The following is a 16,369-nucleotide window of genomic DNA, read 5'->3' on the forward strand; positions in this document are numbered from 1 at the left end:
GGTGAGCTCAGATCTCTTCACTCAGTCTACTGAATCAAATGCTAATCTCTTCCAGAACTGCCCTCATAGACCCACCCAGAAATAATGTTTTACCAGCACTCTGGGCATCTCTTAGGCCAGTTGAGTTGACATGTACATTAATCATTCTTACCGAACCAGGTTTGTTTTGCCCGATGCACAGCACGCCAAAATGCTGAGACAGTGAGGTTTGCAGCAGGGAGTGGGTTTATTCAAAAGGCAGCCAAGTAAGGAGACCAAACAAATCTTAAACATGCCACCCCGAGGGTATTTATGTGATAAAGAAACGGGGTATTCACGGGCTGGATCTGAGGCGTGCGGAGCGCTGATTGGAAAAACGTGCCGTAATTGCTATTCTGCGCAGGCGTAAGTCAGCTCCCGCCCTCTGCACGTTCAAACGGGCACCGAGGAGACACCGGCGCAGGCTCAGTCGGAGGTTAGGCGGTCCTATCCAGTTTTAACCAGCTCAGCTCGAATTAGACACAGCTGACTCCACGTTCCTGGAGCGTGAGGCACGCAAACTTCTTACTGCTTAGGTTATGTGCTACTTAAAGGACATGCTGGTTTTAAAATGACCTTGAGTAGTGAAGGCAGGAGAAATGGATTTTACTCAACCAGGATTTCCCCATCACGGTCAGGGACTTCAGACGAGAGGGCTTGTCCTTGCTCCACACGACATCCTCCTGCAGCAGGTGGGCTCAAGTGGAATCTCCCGTGGAATCAGCAGGTCCAGGAGGGTGAGAGCAATGTTGCAAGGCCTCTAGAAGCCTGAGCTCAGAGTCACAGTGTCACTTCTGCCTACTTCTGTGGGTCAAAGCAGTCACAAGCTGACTCAGTCTCTCATCGTGAGGAAAGAGACTCCCATCTTTTGATGCAAAGAGCTAAAATAACTTAAAACCACTTTTAATTTAATCTAGCATATTTTAGTAGCCATTGAAATGAACTTGGGGTGTCATATCCTCTTATATGTGGATTTGGTTTTAAAACTGGAATTCATATTAGTCATGTTCTGGCACAAATCATTTCTACTTTTTTTTTTTTTTTTTTGCGCCACGCGGGCCTCTCACCGCTGCGGCCCCTCCTGTTGCGGAGCACAGGCTCCGGACGCGCAGGCTCAGCGGCCATGGCTCACGGGCCCAGCCGCTCCGTCCTCCCGGACTGGGGCACGAAACCGTGTCCCTGCACCGGCAGGCGGACTCTCAACCACTGCGCCACCAGGGAAGCCCACACAGGGTGCTTTTTAACTATTCTGCTTCTCTGCTCAGACAGCTGCTTCTTGACAATTGACTTCAAGCTGTTTCAAAAGGTCATCTTAGGGCTTCTCTGGTGGCGCAGTGGTTGGGAGTCCTCCTGCTAATGCGGGGGATGCGGGTTAGTGCCCCGGTCTGGGGGAATCCCACATGCCGCAGGGCGGCTGGGCCCATGAGCCATGGCCGCTGAGCCCGCGCGTCAGGAGCCTGTGCTCCGCAATGGGAGGGGCCGCAGCGGTGAGAGGCCCGCGTGGCAAAGAAAAAAAAAAAAAAAAGGTCATCTTAGTCACTGTTTACTCTTTTGACTTAAAGCTCTTGTATTCTAACCCTAGGATCCATGTGTTTTCCTCAGAGCACTTGTTTGTTTAGATGCTCCTGAAACAATAACAAAAAAGGGGTAGTTCTCTATGGCAGTGACAGTGAACACACTGTTGCCACAAGTGAAAACAAAGATGAATCTCACCAGCGTAACTTGGAGGGAAAGAAACCGGACACAGAAGAGTACGCACTGTATGAATCCATTTACGTAAAATTAGAATATAGGCAAAGTTCATCTATAGTCTGACCAGAATAGGGGTTACATAGTGGGGCTTTTGGGGTGCCTCACTAGGTACTGGTTACATTGGTGGGCTTGCTTTGTGAAAATTTATTGAGCCGTGCATTTATGATTTTTGCACTTTGCTATTTCTTTGTTACAGTTCTTTAAAAAATAGAACAATAAAGGAAAAATGGTTCTCATTGACTCTCAAGGGAAATCTGAGATTGGGTATCTCTAGTGGTTTGTCAAGGAAAGAATCGTTAAGTTGGCAACATTTATTTATTTTTTTCAGACCCACTTTATTGCAGTGTTGATTTTGATTTTATTGGGTTTTGGTCTCCATCTAAACCACACTTAGGAGGTCAAACATCCAGTAAATCAGTGACAATCAGAAACAATGAAAACAATACAAAGCAAAGCAAAATACAACATGATTAGTATTGCAGTGCTGTAGGACTGTATTTTATTGAAAAAAGAATTGTCATGCTCCACTAAGCCAAGAAGCCCTAAGAGGAAACTGAAAACTAAACATTGATATCACTGAAGCCAATGTTATCTAGACAACTTCTCTTTTTTTCACCCCCTGAAAACATAATCTATGCCATTTGATATTTCTTGGTTGATTCTGTTCAGCAGAGAGTTGTATATTCTTTCTTGAAAGGGAAAGGGAAAAGGAAGTCATAGATACTGATAAAACTAATGAAATACTTCATACTTGCCAAAATTCACATTTAAATATTATTTATACGTTATTGTCAGACTTTTATTGTTTTCTAGAACAGTACTGACATCTCCCACAGTTGCTGCCTCTTCCAGGACATTTGTGGATTGTAATAGAATGTTGGACATAATGCCTGAATTCACCGTTCCCTCCTTCTAGTAGAAAGGGTGGAAATAATATCAATGACACCGTCCTTAAGACTCTACTCCCTGCATATCTGGGGTGTTACTTTCAAGCTGGAAATTGGAGGATGAAAAATAAATTAGCAATTTCAATTGCTGCTGTTGTATCAGGGATACAACTGTGATGGGTGGAAATACAGTTCATCCCTGGATCCAGAATTTAAGCTAAAATGAATGCTTTATCCTATCTTGTAAGCCTGGTCCACAGGTTGAGGGACTGAATTTAGTTCAATAAACTTTTATTGAGTGGCAGTTACTGTGTAAAACATTAAGGATAAAGCCAGAATTGTGGGAGAGATAAACATATACATAAAAAATTATAACACAATATAAGTGCCATTATATAGAAATTTAGAAATGGCATCATTCACACAGAAAAAAGTGACTATCCTGGTGCCACAGATGCTATAGAGGAAGATCTTAAGAGCACTGGGAATTTAACAGGTAGACAAGGTGGGGAGGACTTTATAAGTAGTAGGAAAAGAACAGAGGCTTGAATTTCCATGCAGTGAGCAGTAAATGATGAAAATTCTGTTATGTTAGGGGCTGGGGGAAATGGGAGGCTGGGAATGGAGCAGGAAACCTAGGCTGGAGACAGGTTTGGGGGCTTGGATGCCCTGGGAAGGAGTTTGGATTTTACCCGAAGAGCAGCAGAAGGATTGTAAGAAGAGGAGAAGCATGATCCTCCCTGTGTTTTAGGAAGATAAGGTCAGCAATATACAGATGGTGGGTTATAGAGGGGAAAGCAGACAAGCAGGTCAGTTAGGAACTGTTGGAATAATCAAAACTCTGAACTACACTAAGGAAGCAACTTCTTGGAAGGAAGAATTCATCCTCTATTTAAATCTCATTGCACACAGTTGATGGAATACTATAAAAGCGTGAAAACAACAATGTTGACTTATTAATATAGAAAGATGTCCAAAAGATATTGTTGAATAAAAAAGTTTACAAAAACATGAGCAATAAGATTCTGAATCTATCTATGTATGTGTCCATCCATCCTTCTACATAAAAACAAAATGAAAGATTATATAGAATATACTAAAATGTTACCAATACTCTTTACTTGCTAGTAGGCTTTCAAGTAATTTGGGAAAAAGCAACTCAGATGCCCAGTTAAGAATTTAGTATGTAGAAGCTTAGAAAAATGTTCTTATTTACTGAAGCTTAGTGGATGGTCTGTCATTTCAAGAGGAGCAGGGGATATGCAGAACCAAGAGGAGTATAAAGAAGGGTCAAAAGGTAACAAATAGAGGGTTTCCCCCATGGCGCAGTGGTTGAGAGTCCGCCTGCCGATGCAGGGGACACTGGTTCGTGCCCCTGTCCGGGAAGATCCCACATGCCGCGGAGCGGCTGGGCTCGTGAGCCATGGCTGCTGAGCCTGCGTGTCCGGGGGCTGTGCTCCTCAACCAGAGAGGCCACAACAGTGAGAGGCCCACGTACCGCAAAAAAAAAAAAAAAAAAAAGGACAAAATGTAGAAATGGGAACTGAGAAGAGAAGGCAGGGGAACAATTTTATCTAAAGTGTGTGTTAAAGTTTATCTCTGGATGTGTTTCAAATTGTTTCTTATTGCCAAGAGTCTAGGATGTTGCTCTTTGAAGATGGTGGGGGTGGTTTGAATGGTTTCTTAGGGACCCTTCCAGCTCTATGATTCCTTGTATCATCTGGTTCCACTGTACCAGTGTATGAAGGGAACTAACAGTGTTGTTGTAAGTACTCTTTCCTGACTTTTTCACAGGACAGAATTTGCCACAGATGCAAGATTGAATTGATACTTTTGGATAATATAATTTACATGCAATTGTTTGGGACCAAACTGGCTTTACTAATTCAGAATAAAACCTCACAGAAGGGTTGGGGTTTGAAGAGGTAGCCAAGGAAAGGAGGAGTTTAGAATTGAAACAGAAGAAAAGGAAAAGAATCACTGAGGTTAATTTGCAGGAGGATAAATATATTTATGATGAAAGAGGTCAATAGTCATGGTACCGTTTGCTATTTCAGTGTTATAAGAAAATGAGGTTCAAAGGAAGAGGCACCAATGTTAAGCCAATCAGCAAAGTCCCTCTTGGGTTTGTACTATGCCCTTGTGAGGATCACCTCTTGAAAGTGCTCATCCTCCTGGGTCTTAGGACCATCCAAGCTCACCTTCTTTTCTTCTTTACACCCAGGCATTGGTTGCTTGATTTACATATTGATTTCCACCACTCATTCTTTCAACAGTGCTTCTCTCTGGTTATTTAACTTCTTTTTACTTCTGTTCCTTCATTTTTAAAGGAATGTAGTTATCCTAGATTGTTAAAAGATATTTAAAAATCATGGACCCCTTTGAGCAGATAAGCTTAGAGATTTTCTGGCTGAAGTTAGGGTAGAAAGGCCGAGTTCCATCTGGCTCTTCTTACTCTCCCAGCGCTCTCTAAAGGGGCTCCACGGGGCCAAGTTTGAAAACCACTGACCTGACTCTGTACTTCCCAGAGTCAGGAGAGATTACTGTGGCCTGGAGTATCTTAAGGACAGTAAAGACCCTGTTGAGATGATATTTTGCTTTTCCCATAACATTTTCAGCTGGGTTTCTTAAAAAGAACAATTTGTGTTACTGTGGTCATCTAATGGTTGGGCCCCCAGGATCCGTTTTTGTGTTAGAGAAAATGCAATAGAGTTATCAGAATCAGGAAGACTGTTTCCGTATCTGCCACTGTCTTGCTGAATGGCCTTTTGAAAATTGCTCAGGATCGCCCTTTATTTCCCCCTCACTTTTCCATAAAGGTGCTGTGAAGACCTCCGACTGGGATGTACACCACTTTGAAATTCTCGGAGAAAAGAGGGAGCTGGTATATGTCTTTCAAAGTGGTATCTTTGTACCTGATTGAGTGGAGGAGATTTGAACTCTTCTGGACCTTGATGTCTCTGAGTGTCTCCTTGTCTGGTAGAAAACTCTTAGCTACTTCCCCTCTAAGGGCTTGAGTAAAGAGAATTGGTATTGCATCTTTTGTGGAAGGCATTCTCTGCTGCCATTTTGGTCCTCCCCTCTGAACATATTGAATGAAAGGAGTGTAGAAGTATCCTCCTTTAAGGAAGAAAAATCATCTCATTGTTCTGTTGCTATATCAGAGATGCAAGTCGTTTCCAACGGATGGCCCTTCCTTGACCCTCCAAGGCTGCTGGTTAGCACAGACTGCAGAGATCTTGGAGGAACACTTTAAGGGATTGATTTGAGGCAGCAGAAACCTCTTATGTCTACAACCTAACTGACCTTTCTTGGGATTCACTCAAAAGCTGTATCTGGGAGTTCTGTTTTATAGCTTTTGAAGTAATATATCTTCATTAGGACTTAGAAGTAACTCTATTTTTTTGAAGTTCTAAGAAGGAAGCAATTTGTCCTGAACACAGTGGATTTGATCTTTAGAGAGAGGTGAACAGCTAACTTTTTCTCAGCAGAAGCTAAGGATGATGAATGAATTGTGCAGTGCTAAGAAGGCGTCTTCACAGCAGAGAGGGTTATCTTTGGAAGGTTTTTAAATCAACACACACATAGTTACCTGGCTAAGAAGCCCTTGCTTGTCTCTGAGTGGTGACTTTTTCATAGGAGAGTTCACAAGACAAAAACCCCAACGTTGTATATTGCAAACCTGAAAGAGTCAGTATCCAAATTGTCAAAGGAATATATCTTGCAAATTATAATTCCTTAGGGTCTTTGTCAAAAGAGTAAGCCCTCCTCACCAGTCTGGTACACTCTATATAAGATATATGAGTTTTTCCCTCTGAGGTGTGCTGTTAAGTGAAGGCATGCACAATTATTGCCTTTTCCTTTATATGGGTCTTTTTATATTTAGACACTCCTGGTGTATATGGGCATTGCCATCTAGTGAGAGTGGGGTGTTGGTGGCAAGATTTGTTAAGATGAAGTTTTACTTACCGCCAGAAATAGAGGTTTGGTTAGTGTATTAGTATGGAATTTGTCATATTACTATTTTGATTAATTGCAAAGGTTTACATTTTTGTAATTAATTTTTGTTTCTGTAGAATTTTTCTGGTCTAGCCATTAGTCCATTTGATGCTAGTCTTTGTACAAATGAAAAAACACACCCAATCCCTTACAACCCCCAAAACCAAGAAAAGTATACAGGTGTGTAGCACTTCTGTGGAGTGAGAAAACATGATTCCTTTTAGAATGGTCTGATTTATAACCTGATTTCATGGAAATGTTAAAAATGGCCTATATTTGTGGCTGCACACTTTTCTATGTACTTGATGTACGTTATGTTATTTAATCCTTTAAACAACTCTACGTGACGGATACTATTATTACTTCGTTCTTCGGAAGAGGAAACTAAGGCAGGGAGAACACAAGTAATTTGCTCAAGATTGCCCAGTTAGTATGGCAGAGCTGGTGTTCAAACCCAGCCCTCATAGTTCACTGGCCACACTCTGGACGGTGCTCTCTGCTGCTGCCTTAGCCACAAGGGAATCACAGCATGGCCTGTGATTATTGAACACCTACTACAGTGTGGATTGACAGGGGAACAGAGGCACAAAAATGTCCTATAAAGTTCCTAGTGCTAGGCTTGGGATAATATATCCATTTGGGAAGAAGGCATACATACCCGTGTGACTTAAAGCCAGATAAGTACATGCTAAGTCTAAATTAATCATACTCCAGAGTGTGTAATTTAGAATCATTAAAACGTAAAAAAAATTGGAAGATTTCAGAGAGTTGAATAAAGACGAGTTAAAACTAGCTTTTTGGTACAGAAAGACCTAGGAAAAACACGTGGGTAAAGAAAACAATAGATACTTGCTGTGGAATCCACAGAATGATTTTTTTTTTTCTTTTTCTGTCTAGGGTAAAGATTCCCTCCTTCATGGAATTCATCAGACGTGGCTAGACCATTTGATATTTGGTTTGAGGAAACAACCATTGGCACAAGTTTGATGAACTTCCTGGAAACCCAGACGAAGCGAGTCGAAGTTTGTGGACGTTCCTTCTTGCCAGCCCTGGGGCAGCTGGGTACAGCCTGGGGGATACCTTCATGACGGATGATGCAAGAACCAGGAGCACACCTCTCAAGGCCTTGGCTTTATATAATCTCTTCCAAACGTAGATACAACTAATGAAAAGGATGGAATTCCCAATTAATAACAACTGAATTTTTACCATCTTAGCAAAATGGGAGCTCAAAATGTAAGTCAAATTACTATACCTATAATGTTGACACTGAGTTTTTGGTCCTAGCTAATGTTTTCACAAGGGATAATCTTTAACTCATGGAAATGAGGAATTCTTGATTTTTTTTTTTTTTAAAAGAGAGTGTCATTGATGGGTTTATGGATCGTCTCTGCAGAGATCCATGCTTTGGAGATGGAGTCTTCGAGCACCTGAGCCCATTGTGAAAAGGCAGACAAGACTAGAAACATGGATTATAGGAGAAAAATCAATCGAGGCCCACAAATCTAAGGGAGCTATTCTGAGAATTTAATACGTGTCTGAGTTAAAAGTGCTCAGACTTACAAAGGAATAGGTTCAAATGTTCCTACATAAAACAAAGTACCTTTTTTAAAAGTACCATTGACAGAAAAGCTGGAGCCTGCTATTAATCTTCTTTATCTGGGAAAGGGCTGAGTTCTCTCCTCTATACATGGCAATTTTCTCTGGACTTGGGCAGGGATATGCATGCAAAAATAAAAATTTTCTTTTCCCCAGGCTAAGACTTCGGGAGCCACTTTTTTTTTTTTTTTTTTTTTTTTGCAGTACGCGGGCCTCTCACTGTCGTGGCCTCTCCCGTTGCGGAGCACAGGCTCCGGACGCGCAGGCTCAGCGGCCATGGCTCACGGGCCCAGCCGCTCCGCGGCATGTGGGATCTTCCCGGACCGGGGCACGAACCCGTGTCCCCTGCATCGGCAGGCGGACTCTCAACCACTGTGCCACCAGGGAAGCCCGGGAGCCACTTTTTATAAAGCTCTAGAAACTCAGGTTTATTTCCTTATTAGCTTTACATAAAGAGAGGTTATGTATCAAGAATCACTTCAGGAGAAGGAGAAAATAAGGGGGTGGGTAGGTGTCAATATTATCACATCTGTTTACCTCCAACATCTCTGGTCTCTGACATGACCTGCGGCTCTTGGGATTTCTCCTTTCTGGCCCCTACCTTGAAACCTTGCTGTGTTGGGATAGGGGGTTGCCTTGGTTTCAATCTCCTTGCTTATGCTTGACAAGTGCCTACTTCTCTTTCTTTCCAAATTTCCTGTTTCTTTGGGCCACTGACCTTAATGAGCAAGGATCCTCAGACTGTACTTATGTCTGGAACATACTTATTAACTTTTCTTTATTATACAGCAATATGTATTTATTATAGAAAAATACAGGTGAGAAAAAATAAGAATCAAAGGAAAAAAGGGAGAAATTATAAAACCAACCATAATTCTATCATCGAGGCATCAATCATTTATTAGCCATTTTGTGTATATCATTCTAGGATATGTTATCAAAAAGAGTCATACAGCATAAACTACTTTTCCTACTTAATATAGCAAACACATTTCCATATTATCACTAACCTTTATCAAACCAGTATAAAAGTCTGAATATTATTTTGTGTAATGGATGTAGCATAATTAGTTTAATGTTTTCAACATTGTCAGACAGTTTATTTCTAAGGACTACCCTTTGGGCTACATCACCTGCACAGTCACAATTATCTCCTTAGGATAAATTTCTAGAATTGGGATTGCCAGGTCAAGGCATGTGCAGAATTTGAAGTCTCTTGGTAGATTTCCAAACTGCCGTGTGGAATGTGTGGCCCAATTTTGTCATCCACCGACAACATCTGAGAGCTTGGCACTTTGCCTTGGCTTTCTGACTTGCTTTCCTGGATATGGTTTTCTGTATGGTTCTCAGACACGATACAGATCCCCCGCACGCCTTGTGTGGAGAAAGCAGAACAATACAAAATAAAATGACAAGCAAACAACAAACAAACCTGCTAGGAAATGGTGTTTAGTTTGAGGAGAGGTTGTCAGTCTGCGTGGCTTAATGCATTCTTTCATTGTCCTATGTGCAAAGCACAACTCTCACAGGCCACAGAGGTTCAAAGTGCCAAAGATTCTTACCCTGGGGCCAGCGGTGGGTCCTTGATCCTTCAGTCCTCTGAAAATACGTACTCTTTGCTCTAGGGCACGTCAACCTTTTTTGTGTGTGTAGAGAGAGTTCATAACTTCCTTAACTTTCTAAGGGGCTTGTAGGACTGGCAAGAATGAGTGAGTCAATGTATTAGTTTCTTGACTCATTAAATGAAAAGAGAGTAAAAGAAGAAAAGAGAGATATGGTTTTCTCTTTATAATTAAAATATTGCTAATTTGTATCAGGGTGCTCTGAGAGTTGAGTTATCTTTGAACTCATGATTGTTGGAATCCGGGATAAAAATGGCTACTCTGCAATTGCCAGGAATTTGCTTCTGCACCTCCTCTAAGAATGGAGATGGGGGAGATTTGCCCTTCATTTTGGGAGAGGTCACTTTGAGAGTTAGCCCTCAGGGTCAGACAGCCCAAGGCAAAACCTTCTTCTGGCCTTGGCCCTGCTCCTCCTAACAAGGGATTCCCTAGTCCAAACGTGAGACTTCAGCCAGATGTAACTGTGTAAGGGGAGGGCCAGCAAGCATAAAATGTGTGCAAAATTGTTTTTTTTTTTTAAAGAATTGAGGACGTTTATGAAACAATTGAAAATTAGAATACCTTCTGGATATTTGATGATATTAAGGAATTATTGTTACTTGTTAACTAGAAAATGGCATAATGGATATCTATCTTTCTATTTACACACACATACACAATTTTTTTATTGTGGTAAAATACATATTTTGTTTCAATTGCAAGGAGAAGGTGGTTTCCTGTGGCAGACTGAAAACAAAGTTGAGGATGAGTGGGTGATGGCGGGGGGATGGAAGAAAAGACTGATTCTCAGTTGGCTGGAGAGCAGTTTTTAAGCATTACAGTTGAGATCTGAATTTAGGCTTTATTTCCAGAATACATGGAAGTGCAACTACTGGATTTTAAAAGAGATTCTTTGCTTATTATCTAGGCTGTTTCCTGAGCTAATTTGCAGTACTGGGATTCCAGACATGAATCTTAACCATCCAGAATTTCTCTTCCAAAATGCAATATTCATCATTACCAGGAGCCTATACGCAAATAAGGTTAAAAATAAGCAAGGGGGGCTTCCCTGATGGCGCAGTGGTTGAGAGTCCGCCTGCCGGTGCAGGGGACGCGGGTTCGTGCCCCGGTCCGGGAGGATCCTGCATGCCTTGGAGCGCTGGGCCCGTGGACCATGGCCGCTGGGCCTGCGTGTCCGGAGCCTGTGCTCCGCAGTGGGAGAGGCCATGACAGTGAGAGGCCTGCATACAGCAAAAAAATAAATAAATAAATAAATAAAATAAGCAAGGGCACTGCTTAAAACAAATTCATTAAAAATTTTTTCCTTAGGCAGTTTTACACCATTTAAACCCAAAGTTTTTGGTAACTAAACATTCCAAAAATTTAAGGCCTATTTCAGGTTAATGGCTAATCCATCATAACAATAAATTTCAAATAACAATAATTGATTAAAAATAAATTCTAAAGAAGTTTATCAGCTAAGAGGAGATCTAGAAGGCAAGAAGATTTCTAAACATACCTCAATTTCAAGGTCTGAGCAGCTTTAATGATACAATGCTGCCACCTGGTGTTTATGCTCTTTTACTGCAGTAATTTATGTGGAGATGACACGTAAGTAGTGCTTCAGGGAAAGGTTAAATTTTCGAGACAGTAATTATTTACAATTTTATCTGAGAATGAGTTGAATGCATTTCCCATAAAACACAAAGTTAATGAATCAAAAAAGACTTGAATTCCCTTCATAGCATCACAAATGATAAAGGAGAGATGGGACATCTGCTAGTTATCATTGACACATTATGATAACTTTTCTCTCTGTGCTGGTTATTAGAAACAAAGCCACCTTCACAATCAGAGCAGTGTCATGGCTTGATCTAACAATCGGTAGTTTAACTTTAATCCTGTTTGGAACCCAGAAGAGGAGCTTGGAAATAGACATTTAAACAGAGAACAATATGGGGGTGTGGAGAACATCAGAAAATTCTGAAGGGGGGGCACTTGAAGGGACAGTTTGAGAGCTCCAGGTGTTTAGCTATAACCTATCTGAAGCAAGCTATGTCACACCCTGCCCACAGATGAGATTTGTTTAGCTCACAGAGATTTTGTTAAAAATTGCTTTAGACTCCAACAATAAAAAAAGGATTTCTGAGGTCTTTTTGGAAATCAGCATCTCCGGATGATGGGCTAACATTCCCAGCTGTATGACTGGCTGGGGTGTATGTTGTTCAGTTTGCTCCAGGTCTCACCAGGCAAGTTTTACTCACCAGCCTGGACTGTGTCTACAGCTTCTAGATTTTAATGGGAGAAGAATTGAAATTAAGGCTTTTAGTGTTGATAAAGGGACGTGAAAGTATCTAGTCTACCCCCTTTCCTTCCAAGAAGTGAAAGAGGAAGCTGGCTTGCCCAAGGTCACATGCTTAGGGAGACCCAGAGTGAGAGTTCAGGACTTCCTGCAGCTTTGTGTATTTACCTGGGAATGGTTTCAATTTTGGGTGACCTGATGCAAGTCATTTAGCCACAAGGTGCCTTACTTGTCATATTTATACAATGGGTTCAGAGTTCCTTTTAACTTTCCCAGAAAAATATTTAATTTGGCTTTTAACATCCTACATGCATGGCACACATGAGTGTGGCAGGACATAAAAGCCACATAGATTCCAAATAAATAGAACAAGGAATTTCTTGGAGATGATATATCTACTCTGTACTGTCTAATATTGTAGCTACTATCCACGCTTGGATATTTAGATTTATATTTAAATTAATTGAAATTATCAATAAATACAATTCAGTTTCTCAGTCTTACTAGTCACATGTTAAGTGGTCAGTAGCCATGTATGGCCAATGGCTTCCATATTGACAGCCCAGATATAGAATGCTTCCATCATAGAAAGTTGTTATGGGCAGCATTGATGTGGTTGAAAATGCCTATTTTTGAGATCTTTCCTGTAGCCTTATATTGCTTTTTCTTCATGATAAACAGAATTAATCAGAATTACTTAATGGGTGAGAGTGGAGAATTAAGGCCAGGGGATGTTCAGTCTGAAAGTTAGATATGGAAGTGAGAAATTTCTATGTTAAAGGAAGGAACAAAATGCACCAAATGCTGGTGTTGAAGCAGAATGTGTTTCGCCATAGAATGAAGCCTTGTGCTTTTAGGAACAGACCCTGATATGTCATTGCTCTAAGCTTCATGCCGTTGCTGCATGTACAAGTGCATCCTTGTACAAGTGCGTCTACGTACAGCTGTGGTGGATGGCCACTGGTGACGCCTGACCAGCCTCCAGTCTACCTTCCTTTGGTACCAGCTTTGGGGACCTTGCACTCCCCCACTCCACGCAGTCTCCATGGGAATCTCAATCTGAGCAGAATGACATAATATCGAAAATAGTTGGATTTGACTCATCCTTCTGGTGATTCTGAGGAGACCGTCCGTTATTTTCCCAGCCCTACCCTGGTTTTTATGCTTCCTGAGATCTGGCTGCTCATCTTGCCCTTCCATTTGATGTACTACCTCATTTCCTTCAAAAAAAGTTAAAAATTTTTTTCTTTCCTAAAGTTAGCCAGAAACATTTTGTTGCATTCAACCAAATAATCCAAACCAATATGATGTTGTTACTTAGATGTCATGGGGGAGGAAATGAGTATGTAACATGGGAGGGCAAGAGGGATTCTTCCAGGTGCAAAACAACAACAATAACAAAAAGAATGAAGGAAACCATAACAGCACAATGACTTTGAGTAGGTCATACAAAATTTGTGCTTAGTGAGCTGTTGTGAGAGAGAAAAAGGCTTTATCTCAGTCCATTCATATTTGGTCTCAGGAACAGGGAGGCAAACAGGGGGAGTACAAACTGCCCCGTGGTTTGTACTCTGTGGCTATTATAGTCTCTGTACCACTGGGACTGTTCTCTCTCTATTTCTATGGATCTCACTTTAGTTCAGGACCTTAAACCCTCATACCCAGAGGGGTCCTGCGATGGTCTGATTGCCTTCCCTTCAGTCTGTCCTTTCTGTAAGTTTATCTACATACATCTCCAACCTATCACTCTCCCAGCATGTGGTTATAATTTTAAACTATGTCCTCTTCTGTGTACTCTGGAAAGCTCAGTGTTATAAGGTACTTTGGAACATTAACTGAACCAGACAGTAACAAAGTAGATTACTACCTTTAGGGTTGAAGTAGTTGGATGAAAAGTGTGGCATCTGGGACTGCATATATGCCACATGGGGAGCTCTTAATGAAGGCTCTGGGTCTACTAATGGCCACTCCTACTACTTGGCTGAGAGTGGTTTATTTATCTTCCTGAAGGTCTTCACTGTCTTTTCCTGATTCCTTAGGCACTCTAAGTTTTACTGTATTTCTGTTGACTGCCAGCATATTTTCTAATGAGGGCAGAGGGGGTCTGCAGCAGCCTTGGTTGTTCATTTCCAATAAGCAGTTAGTGGCTGTAGCAGATGTTTCTGCATTTACACCAAGTGCAATAGAGTTTCATATCAGTAGCACACAGAGAGGGGAAACCTTTAAATTCATAGCACACCAGGGCTAGAGAAGCACATTTATAGCATTTACTTGAAATGCTGTGCAATCAAACTGCTGTGAGTTTTAGAGGGCACTGACACGTATGAATGCATTCTTAAGGAATTTTTGTGGGTTAGAAATGTTGGGTTATGTGCTGGAATCTCATGCTTAGTGACCCTCCACTTTAATAATTCATAGCCTTTTTCCCCCCATCAATTACTAGCAAAAAAAAAAATTGGAACATCATAAACCAAACAAAAATCTTGCAGATAAAGAAAGAGGCTCACCATTTGAACACCAATTTAAACAAGCCATATTGCTATGCTTTTGTTGCCATATTCCTATTAAATTGTTACTCTCTTACGCTTTACTAATTTTGAGGTCTAAACCAGTCACATGCGTTTTAACTTATGCTTTGTGAATTAACAGCCAAACTCAAATCAAGGTCATGAACATCAGTAAAAATGTAAACTAATAAAAATGGGAGGATTACTTATGCAGGACCACTTAAGATGAGAAGGAATTACTCATCATTATTTGAGATTTCCAAAATGAGAGAGTACCCGCAAATAATCAACATGGTAATATGTTATTTTGAAAGCCCAATATCAATATGTGTGATTCAGCTGTAATCACTACTTGAATAAAAGAGGAAACAAAAATGATAAACATAATTTAGGGCAGAAGCCCTTGATTCCATGATAGTGATCCACCCCTTAGGACAGTGTTGTTCATGTCATCAGATGAAGGCTATGGGCTTCCAACGCCCAAATCTTCACTTCTGGTAGGCTGTATTTCTCATGTGTCAAATCTGTGACTGGAAGACGGCTGATCACAGACTGTGGTTATATGAATTTTTGGTGGTGAGAACATCTAATGGCATTGGACAAGGACAGCTGCAATATAAGGTAATGTTCCTGTCCTCCATTTCATGCTCTACCTGATTTTTTTCTCTCTCCCTGTAACATTGATTGATTTGGTAACGTAGAATGTTTGCTTTCCAGCTGGCAGATCTAATTGTAAATAAACAGCTGCTAGCTGCATTTAGACAGTGGATGTTGTTGGCAGGTACAAGAGCAGGGTGTGCAGGATGATTTAAGGCCTGTGCAGTGGAGCGCGTGGGAGGCTGGGGAACGAGACGCAGGCGGGAGGCCTTCAGGTACAAAGTCCTCTGTGGCTCAGAATAACCTCGAGGCTAAGTTTTTACATTTCAATGTAAAATAAGGACTGGTACATGGATTGTGAGGGCCTGTGATGGCCAAGGTTATGGACTAAATATGAGAAAAATATAGGCCCTCTGTGTTCCAGGAGTCTTTTGTGTTTTTGAAGAATGAAATCAGATATTAGACTAATTATTGAGGATTGTTTCCCTGGACAAGGTAGATTTAAACATTCTGGGGCTTCCCTGGTGGCGCAGTGGTTGGGAGTCCGCCTGCCGATGCAGGGGACACGACTTCGTGCCCCGGTCCGGGAAGATCCCACATGCCGCAGAGCGGCTGGGCCCGTGAGCCATGGCCGCTGAGCCTGCGCGTCCGGAGCCTGTGCTCTGCAACGGGAGAGGCCACAACAGTGAGAGGCCCACGTACTGCAAAACAAAACAAAACAAAAAATTCTGAATGAAAACAGCAAGAAGATGAATATGTGGAGAGGAATTCTTCCTGGTCTATGAGATGATGTGAGAACAGTAACAGCAGCAATAACAAAAATGCCAGGACCTCAATGCACGTCATTGCCCTGGTTATTGTCACGTCTTGGCCTAGATCAACCCCAGCATCCTCATGTATGGGACACTTAGCACAGGGCACCAGTGTCCTTCCCGAGACACTTAGTTTTTTGCAGTCTGGACAACAGCCCTGTAAGCTTAGGAAGGAACATTGCAAGTATCAGCCGTTATCCTTTGTGTCAGCCAAAGCTGTAGCATCGCTGGTCACTGGAGCCTAAGATCTCTAGTGATTGTCCTTTTGTTTTCTCTCACATGAGGACCTCACTTG

Source organism: Hyperoodon ampullatus, assembly GCF_949752795.1.
Source record: "Hyperoodon ampullatus genome assembly, chromosome: 4".
NCBI classification, from domain to species: domain Eukaryota; kingdom Metazoa; phylum Chordata; class Mammalia; order Artiodactyla; family Ziphiidae; genus Hyperoodon; species Hyperoodon ampullatus.